Source organism: Salvelinus sp. IW2-2015, linkage group LG6.2 (assembly GCF_002910315.2).
Source record: "Salvelinus sp. IW2-2015 linkage group LG6.2, ASM291031v2, whole genome shotgun sequence".
NCBI classification, from domain to species: domain Eukaryota; kingdom Metazoa; phylum Chordata; class Actinopteri; order Salmoniformes; family Salmonidae; genus Salvelinus; species Salvelinus sp. IW2-2015.
Genome location: NC_036846.1, coordinates 24421282 through 24429303, shown reverse-complemented (window position 1 = coordinate 24429303; position 8022 = coordinate 24421282). Strand labels below are relative to the sequence as shown.

The 8022-nt window shown below is 41.6% G+C and overlaps 1 long non-coding RNA gene across 2 annotated transcripts in view; it reads right to left on the bottom strand.

Moving 5' to 3' along the window:
• LOC112081118 (uncharacterized) overlaps positions 1–8022 on the bottom strand; it is a 23245-nt gene that overhangs the window by 6532 nt on the left and 8691 nt on the right. For both annotated transcript variants that reach the window (XR_002896332.2, XR_002896333.2), the window contains exon 2: positions 6332–6456. This is a non-coding gene — a long non-coding RNA (uncharacterized lncRNA). The remainder of the gene's footprint in view (positions 1–6331; positions 6457–8022) is intronic.

The window sequence follows — 8022 nt, the reverse complement described above, 5'->3', positions numbered from 1 at the left end:
CTGTCTATCGTTCGGCTGTCCCTATCACGGTCCTATATATCATGCCCTGTCTTATCCTGCAATCATCCTGCTGTCCAGTCCTATTCATTGTCCTGTCCATATCCTGTCCTGCTGTCTATCCTGTCTATACCATCATGACCTGTTTAAATCCTGTCACCTATCCTGCTGTCCAATCCAGTCCTATCTATGTCCTGTCCATCCTGGTCACCTGCCCTCTAAAGTGGCTGACCTGCTACACTTATCCATTACATTCTCTGCTTGTTATCCGTGCTTCTGCCTCATTAGACTTTGCAAACTATGATCCAATACTATGACATAACCTCAGGGGGACGAGGAGGGGGAGACGGGGGGAGAGTCACAACCTCTGCAGATGATATTTTAGAACGTCTACTTTCCCAGACAGGCAACCCATAGCGCAGTTCGCAGACTTATCGTCGATTTTCAGTTTAGCCAAACACACATGGCAACAAATAAAACGCGACACCAACTATGTCCTCCTAATGGTATGGCCTTCTGGTCGATCTCGTGTTGATCGGTTTCGCCACTGTTTTGCTTATGTTAATTGTATTCTGTTTATCTGCAGGGTTGCTTTTCGTGCAAATGTATTACGCTGTAGATTTTTTTTAGACCTAGAAGAACCCAAACCAAGGCAAGCAGCCGTCCGGGGAGTTAATCCTTTCGTTGACTATTTTCGGGACCTTAAATGTTCTTCTCATTCACCAACATAGTGAATTAACTCAAAATTCAATTGACATAGATTGTTTTAAGAGAAGGCAGACTAAAGTTTCAATGTCAGTACGTAATAGAAGTTAACGGTTGGTGTGTGGTGTTATATCTGGGAATATAACTCTGGTTGGGGATTGTTCTTTAACCACCCACAGTACAAATAAAGAACCCCTGTTCCATTCCTTTAATGTTCCTGAAGTAGTCAGCAGATCAGTCCGGGTGGTTCCGTGTTGCCATGCGTTATTGAACACAGCAGCATCTGTAAGACTGCCCCCTCCCCCCTCTCTCATTAGGGTATTCCATTTATCCTATTAGCTACCCATTAAACAAGTGCTGATAACACCAAATGAACGTCAAGCTCCACCAGCTAATAAATATTTCATCTCCCAGTCAGGTAGGTTGAAACAAAAAGAGAACGAAAAGAAGAAGAGTTAGAACAGAGAGAGAGAGAGAGAGAGAGAGAGAGAGAGAGAGAAGAGAGAGAGAGAGAGAGAGGAGAGAGAGGAGAGAAGAGAGAGAGAGAGAGAGAGAGAGAGAGAAGAGAGAGAGAGAGAGAGAGACTCCGTGCGTAGGGAAAAGAAGCCAGAAACAGTAAATATACGGCAGCAAGGACTGTATATTTACATATGTTTACTTGTCTCGCAAAAATTCAGAAGCAAAGTGACACAGCTAGTTCATTGTGAAAGCGTTTGGTTACACTGATCATCACTGTGATGTGACATGGCAGGCTTTAAAAAGGAAGCTGCTTGGGAGAAAGAGGAGAGAGCAGAGAGGACTAAGTGACTGACTGTCTAAGTGACTGACTGTCTGACTGACTGTCCGACTGACTGACTGTCTGACTGGCTGTCTGACTAGCTGACTGACTGGCTCACTGTCTGATTGGCTGACTGGCTGACTGACTGATTGTCCGAATGACTGACTGCCTCTCTGACTGGCTGACTGACTGGCTGACTGTCTGAATGGACTGGCTGACTGACAGGCGAACTGGCTGACTGACTGTCTGAATGGACTGACTGTCTGACTGACTGTCTGACTGTCTGTCTGACTGTCTGATTGTCTGACTGTATGACTGGCTGACTGACTGACTGTCTGATTGACTGTCTGAATGGACTGGCTGTCTGACTGTCTGAATGGACTGAATGACTGACTGTCTGTCTGACTGGCTGCCTGGCTGTCTGATTGGCTGACTGTATGACTGACTGTCTGACTAACTGTCTGATTGACTGACTGACTGGACTGACTGACTGTCTGAATAGACTGACTGGCTGACTGACTGGTTGACTGGCTGTCTGATTGTCTGACTGGCTGGCTGTCTGACTGTATGACTGGCTGACTGACTGGCTGACTGTCTGAATAGACTAAATGGCTGACTGTCTGATTGGCTGGCTGTCTGACTGTATGACTGGCTGACTGATTGACTGTCTGACTGTCTGAATTGACTGACTGTCTGACTGTATGACTGGCTGACTGACAGTCTGATTGGCTGTCTGTCTGACTGGCTGACTGTATGACTGGCTGACTGACTGTCTGAATAAACTGACTGGCTGACTTACTGTCTGACTGTATGACTGGCTGACTGACTGTCTGACTGGCTGATTGGCTGGCTATCTGACTGGCTGGCTGACTGTCTGAATGTCTGACTCTATGACTGGCTGACTGACTGATTGACTGTCTGATTGACTGACTGTCTGAAWGGACTGACTGACTGACTGTCTGTCTGACAGAAAGAGCAGTAACAACCCAGGGTGGGGTGATGACTGACTGACTGACAGGGTGGGGTGGTGATGTGTATTTTGGTGGAATCTGCACAGYGTCATGGTTGTCGGCCAAGCTGCTCCTCACTGTGACTGATGAGGAGGGACAAGGTTGAAGAGGAGACTGGAGTCACAGCTGTACCCCCCACCACTGTTCATCACTGCAGGACAGGCAGAGTGGGGCCCTAGATTACACCGGCCTCACCCTACCTATAGCTCTAATTGCTTGTCTCACGAATGAGAACCCTAGTTGCTATATATATTTGCACTTACCTTAGACCAGGGCCAGTGCCCCTTTTCCCTATATAGTGCACTACTTTAGACCAGGGGAGAGGTGGTGTGTGGGGTGTTGGGAAGGGAGAGTAGCTAGTGGGGGGCGGGTTGGAGGGAGAGTAGCTGTGTGGGGTGGCGGGTTGGGAAGGGGAGAGGTGGTGTGGTGGGTGGGGGGTGTGTGAGGAAGGGGGAGAGTAGCTAGTGTGGGAGGGGCGGTTGGGAAGGGGAGAGGTGGTGGTGGGGGTGTTGGGAAGGGGAGAGGTGGTGTTGGGGTGTTGGGAGGGGAGAGGTAGGTGTGTTGGGGCGTGGGAAGGGGAGAGTAGGTGTGTGGTTGGAAGGGAGAGTAGGTGTGTTGGTGGGGGGAGTAGGTGTGTGTGAGGGTGTTGAGAAGACTACCTTAACATTCTTAGCCGTTGTTGGAGATATGAACGTTAAAGTGGAATGATTAAATAAAAAAAACTCGTAGACCATAATGGGAGATCCCAATGTGTCAGAAGGATATTTCCTTTTTCCCATTCCAATAGAGAACCTGCTAAATCAATTAGAAGGTTTCCCACATGAGTCCCAGTCATGATCAGTGTAATTTCCTCTCATGCCGCGCACATCAAGCTTCAGGCAATTCTCTGCTTTTTTCTCCCTGTTTTTCACTTTGCTGTGCCACCACATTAGCAGAGTGGTGGTAGATTGAGGAGGTGTGCTCCCTTTGTTAGACCTACAGAGAATGCTCGTTCTAACATTCTAATGTTCTAAAGAATGCTCTTCTAGGCGTTCTAACGTTCTAATGTTCTAAAGAAGCCTTCTAAGCATCCTAACGTTCTAATGTTATAAGAATGCCTTCTAACGTTCAATTCTATGTTCTAAAGAATGCCTTCTAATCGTTCTAACATTCTAATGTTCTAAAGAATGCCTTCTAACGTTCTAACATTCTAATGTTCTAAAAATGCCTTCTAACCGTTCCTAATGTTCTAAAGAAGGCTTCCAACGTCTATGTTCTAAAGAATTTCTAATGTATATGTTTAAAGAATTCTTCTAAACGTTCTAATGTTCTAAAGAATGCTTCAAAGTTCTAACATGTTCTAAAGAATGCCTTCTAACGTTCTAATGTTCTAAAGAATGCCTTCTAACGTTCTAACATTTAATGTTTCTAAAGAATGCCTTCTAATTCTACCTTCTAATGTTCTAAAGAATGCCTCTAACGTTCTAATTCTAATGCTTCTAATTTACAAATTCTAAGCTTCTAACATTCTAAGTTCTAAAGATGCCTCTAACGTTCTAACATTCTAATGTTCTAAAGAAGGCCTTCTATACGTTCTAAAACATTCTCATTTCCTAAAGAATGCCTTCTAACGTTCTAACATTCTAATGTTCTAAAGAATGCTTTGCAAGTCTAACAATTCTATAAAAATATTTTACATTCTAATTCTAGAAGAACAGTAGCAGTTCAATACGTTCCATTGGAGTATCGTTTTACTGAATATCTTCTATAACACCCCCATCATTCTCGTCAGCTTGACTGAAGATGTTTCTTAAGTCTTTGAACGACGTTATGTATGAGAAATGAAGCCTGCCAGACTGTTTGGTGTTTGAGTGTGGATCATGTGTTTGGCTGGCAGGGATGGGAGAAGGACTGCTTGAATGAGTGAGTCTACCACTCACACTACAATACAGAGTTGACCTGACAGCCATGACTAACCTCTGAATCTATCTCACATTGTTCCATCCCATGACAATAGGCCTTTCGCCACACACTAGTCATATGATTAACATTATACATTACGTRAAGTCATGTATTTTTCCTTAATATGCAAAAACATTTTACATTAGAATACTGTTAGCTTTCATTGGAGTTTTTAGCGAATATCTGACCCTATTTATACTCACCAGCATGAAAACTGCTATTGTGCTTCTTGTATTAAAGCACTTGACAAGCCCACTGAGGCTGAGCTGATTCTRCAGTGAGCACTTTCTCTGGGCAGTGTACTACAACTGTGATGTAGTAGGTTTAGCTGAAAGCAGAACTCTACAGGTCAGGCAAGCCAGTGCCTGCTATAATCCGTCACAATGTCATCAATGTTATCATTGTGAATTGAGACGGCTCAAAAAATAACATTCAATACATTCATACAAAGCCTCTGTACATAAAACAGTTTATACAGCAAAGCAAAGCGTTTTTTGTTTGTTGTTGTTGCAGCGAACATGGTGAGCGAAGTGAAGAGACGTTATGTAGTCTAACTGTATGAGTCGATGTGGTTTTGTAACTCTAGCAGGCTSAATAATTCATGCTTCGTCACAGCAAACACTCCTGGATTCAGTACTGCATATACTGAGATGTCATACTCATGGAAATCACATGTAATATACCTGTAAAAGGCACAGCAWTTCATGGGCCAAAACATCATGTTACATGTTACACAGAGTAGTAGTCACATTGCAGTTAGTTAACGTGTATCAAAGCATGTATCTTAGATAGATAATCCCAATCAAATTCTTTCAATTGTCTTCAGAAACCATGCTCATCTCAGTGTATGCTATGGAAACGGGTTGTTTGTGACAGCGGTTTCTCATGCAGACCATTGGATTCATATTTTTGTCTTATTATTATGTTATTCATTCCGTAATTGTGATGGTAATATTAAAATATATATTTATATATATATATGTTTTGTATACCATAAAGCATGTAAATTATACCACCTCAGATAAGGATGTACAGAAAATAATTGTGGTATTAATACGAGAGCAAAAAATATTGTAAAATAGAGGAACTCTCATCAAAATTATGTTCTTTCAAACAATTTTGGGATGAATACATTTGGAGGGTTGCCACAACGGTGCTCTACCATTGAAAATGATGAAGAGTTCTTTCAAACACTCCAACATAACGGTGCTCTACCATTGAAAATGATGAAGAGTTCTTTCAAACACTCCAWCATAACGGTGCTCTACCATTGAACATCACAGCTTGGACTGAGTTATCATAACGTGGCTGTATTGCTGACCATAGTTCAATAAGGAAACCTCTGACATGTATCTTCATGGGTGCTTCCATATAGGGAAACGGCACTTTTTACGTTACAGGAAACATGTTTAGCAACACACTRCCTACAGTATACCACCAAACAGACATTCAGGAYATTGAGACGGTTGTGAYGTTTTTACAGGAATGTAGCCAGCTTCCCACAATAAAATAATAACATGACTCCATTTCATTGTAGCCACATCCTGTAAATATATGGAGGATTTGTGAACATCGTAACAGCCTAATTCAATATTTTAAGGTTTAAAAAGTGTTAAGTGTTTATTAAGGTGTAAAAAGTGTTAAAAAAGTGTTATGTTKAATGTGTGAAAATGACCTCACTCGGATAATGTATTCAAAGAACCAACTCATTTAAATCTGAATTATTTGCTAAAGCCCAAATCAATAGTAAAATAAAGATATCATATATATTGATATTATATACATTTCATAGTTTAACTACACTGTCCTCTCTTTACTATCCTGACTGGAATATGTTTTTTCTGCTTGTGCTTGGCTACATTCCTGTTTTATCCCACTGTGTCTTGGTGGCTGCTCCTACCTTTAAAATTAGGTCTGATTCTTGCATCATAACCCGAAACTTTGCCCATGAGTTTGTCCAAGAACTCAGAGGGAGGCATTGGGGAGGCAGCTTTTCGAGCCGCGGCTTCTTTAGAGGCTGCCAAGCTAGAGACAGAAGAGAGAAAAGAAAAGGAGGGAGAGAGAGAGAGAGAGAAAGAGAGACAGAGATGGGTGCACAACTGAGATTTGAATGGTGAGTTGTTGTCATACATAGCAGCATTCTGAGAGTAATCCAATCCAACAAGTATTTTCTGTTGAGGGACGCTACCATTACTGATTCCCTTCACTTGTCCATTTGCTATATACTGTGAATCAATATGAAGTCAACTACTTTACTTGCATTCCAAATAAATATATAGCAGTTTGATTAGCTCCATGAGCAAAGTATGAACATTGAGGGGAAATTTTAGGAAGTATCCACTTCATGAGTTATATGCTCAGAGGATAATCAATAATATTGATTATCCATTAAGTTGTTGTTATTTGACTCCTTCACACCGTAGCCTACAACACAGAACAGCTTATCCAATAAACAGTATGTGTATTAGATATGTTCTACATATCTCATCTACATTCATTTTTGTATTTCCTTTTTTAAATCCATCAACAAAATAGTATTAAACATTCCATACACAGAATAAAAGCAAGGTTTACATAACTACAAATATCTGTAACCTCACAATCCATTTCCTGTGATGACAGAATAATAAAATAATCAAAGTTTTTCGAAAATACCAAAAACATACCAACTTATAGCTCCAAAAAGAAAGCTGAAAACAGAAAATAGGTTAATTACTTCCCAATTGTTTGGTGCAGGGAGAATTTGCATATCCAGAATGAACCTCTTATGGATAATTAAGATGACAGATGATGACCAGGGTGGCTTTCCCTTTAATGTTTCATGCATGCAGTCTTCTGAAACTGAGATGAAATAGATGAGCTGAAATAGATGAGATGAGGAGAAAGAAAAGAACAAACATGTTACAGTAACCACCGCCGCAAAATACAACTGACATCACATGTCATCATGTGATAATAACACCAACGACAAGCCTTTTTTGTTGACAACTGTGATCATTAACCCAACAACAAAGGGCATATTTAGTCATGTCAGCTCAAAAGGTATTCCTACACATATTCACCAACTGCCCCCCCATCGGTCGGGCTAAAAAAACTATTCACCAACTGCCCCCCCATCGGTCGGCTAAAAAAACTATTCACCAACTGCCCACCCATCGGTCGGCTAAAAAAACTATTCACCAACTGCCCCCCCATCGGTCGGCTAAAAAAACTATTCACCAACTGCCCCCATCAGTAGACTAACATATTAACCAACTGCCCCCATCAGTAGACTAGCATATTAACCAACTGCCCCATCAGTAGACTAACATATTAACCAACTGCCCCATCAGTAGACTAACATATTAACCAACTGCCCCCCAAATCAACAACATCTATGGAGGTCTTTCTCCACTCTTTCTCCTTACATCATAGAGACCCCTTCGGTTAAAAAAATAATATATGAACCTAGGATAGACCACTTACCAACTGAAATCACATAATCAATAGGCCTAGAAGTCAATCCACTCAAAACCAACAGGAATTCAGGATTCTACACCCATGGGGTATCAACAAGATGCATCTGTGATTTCTTCCTATCTGTATGGGCTT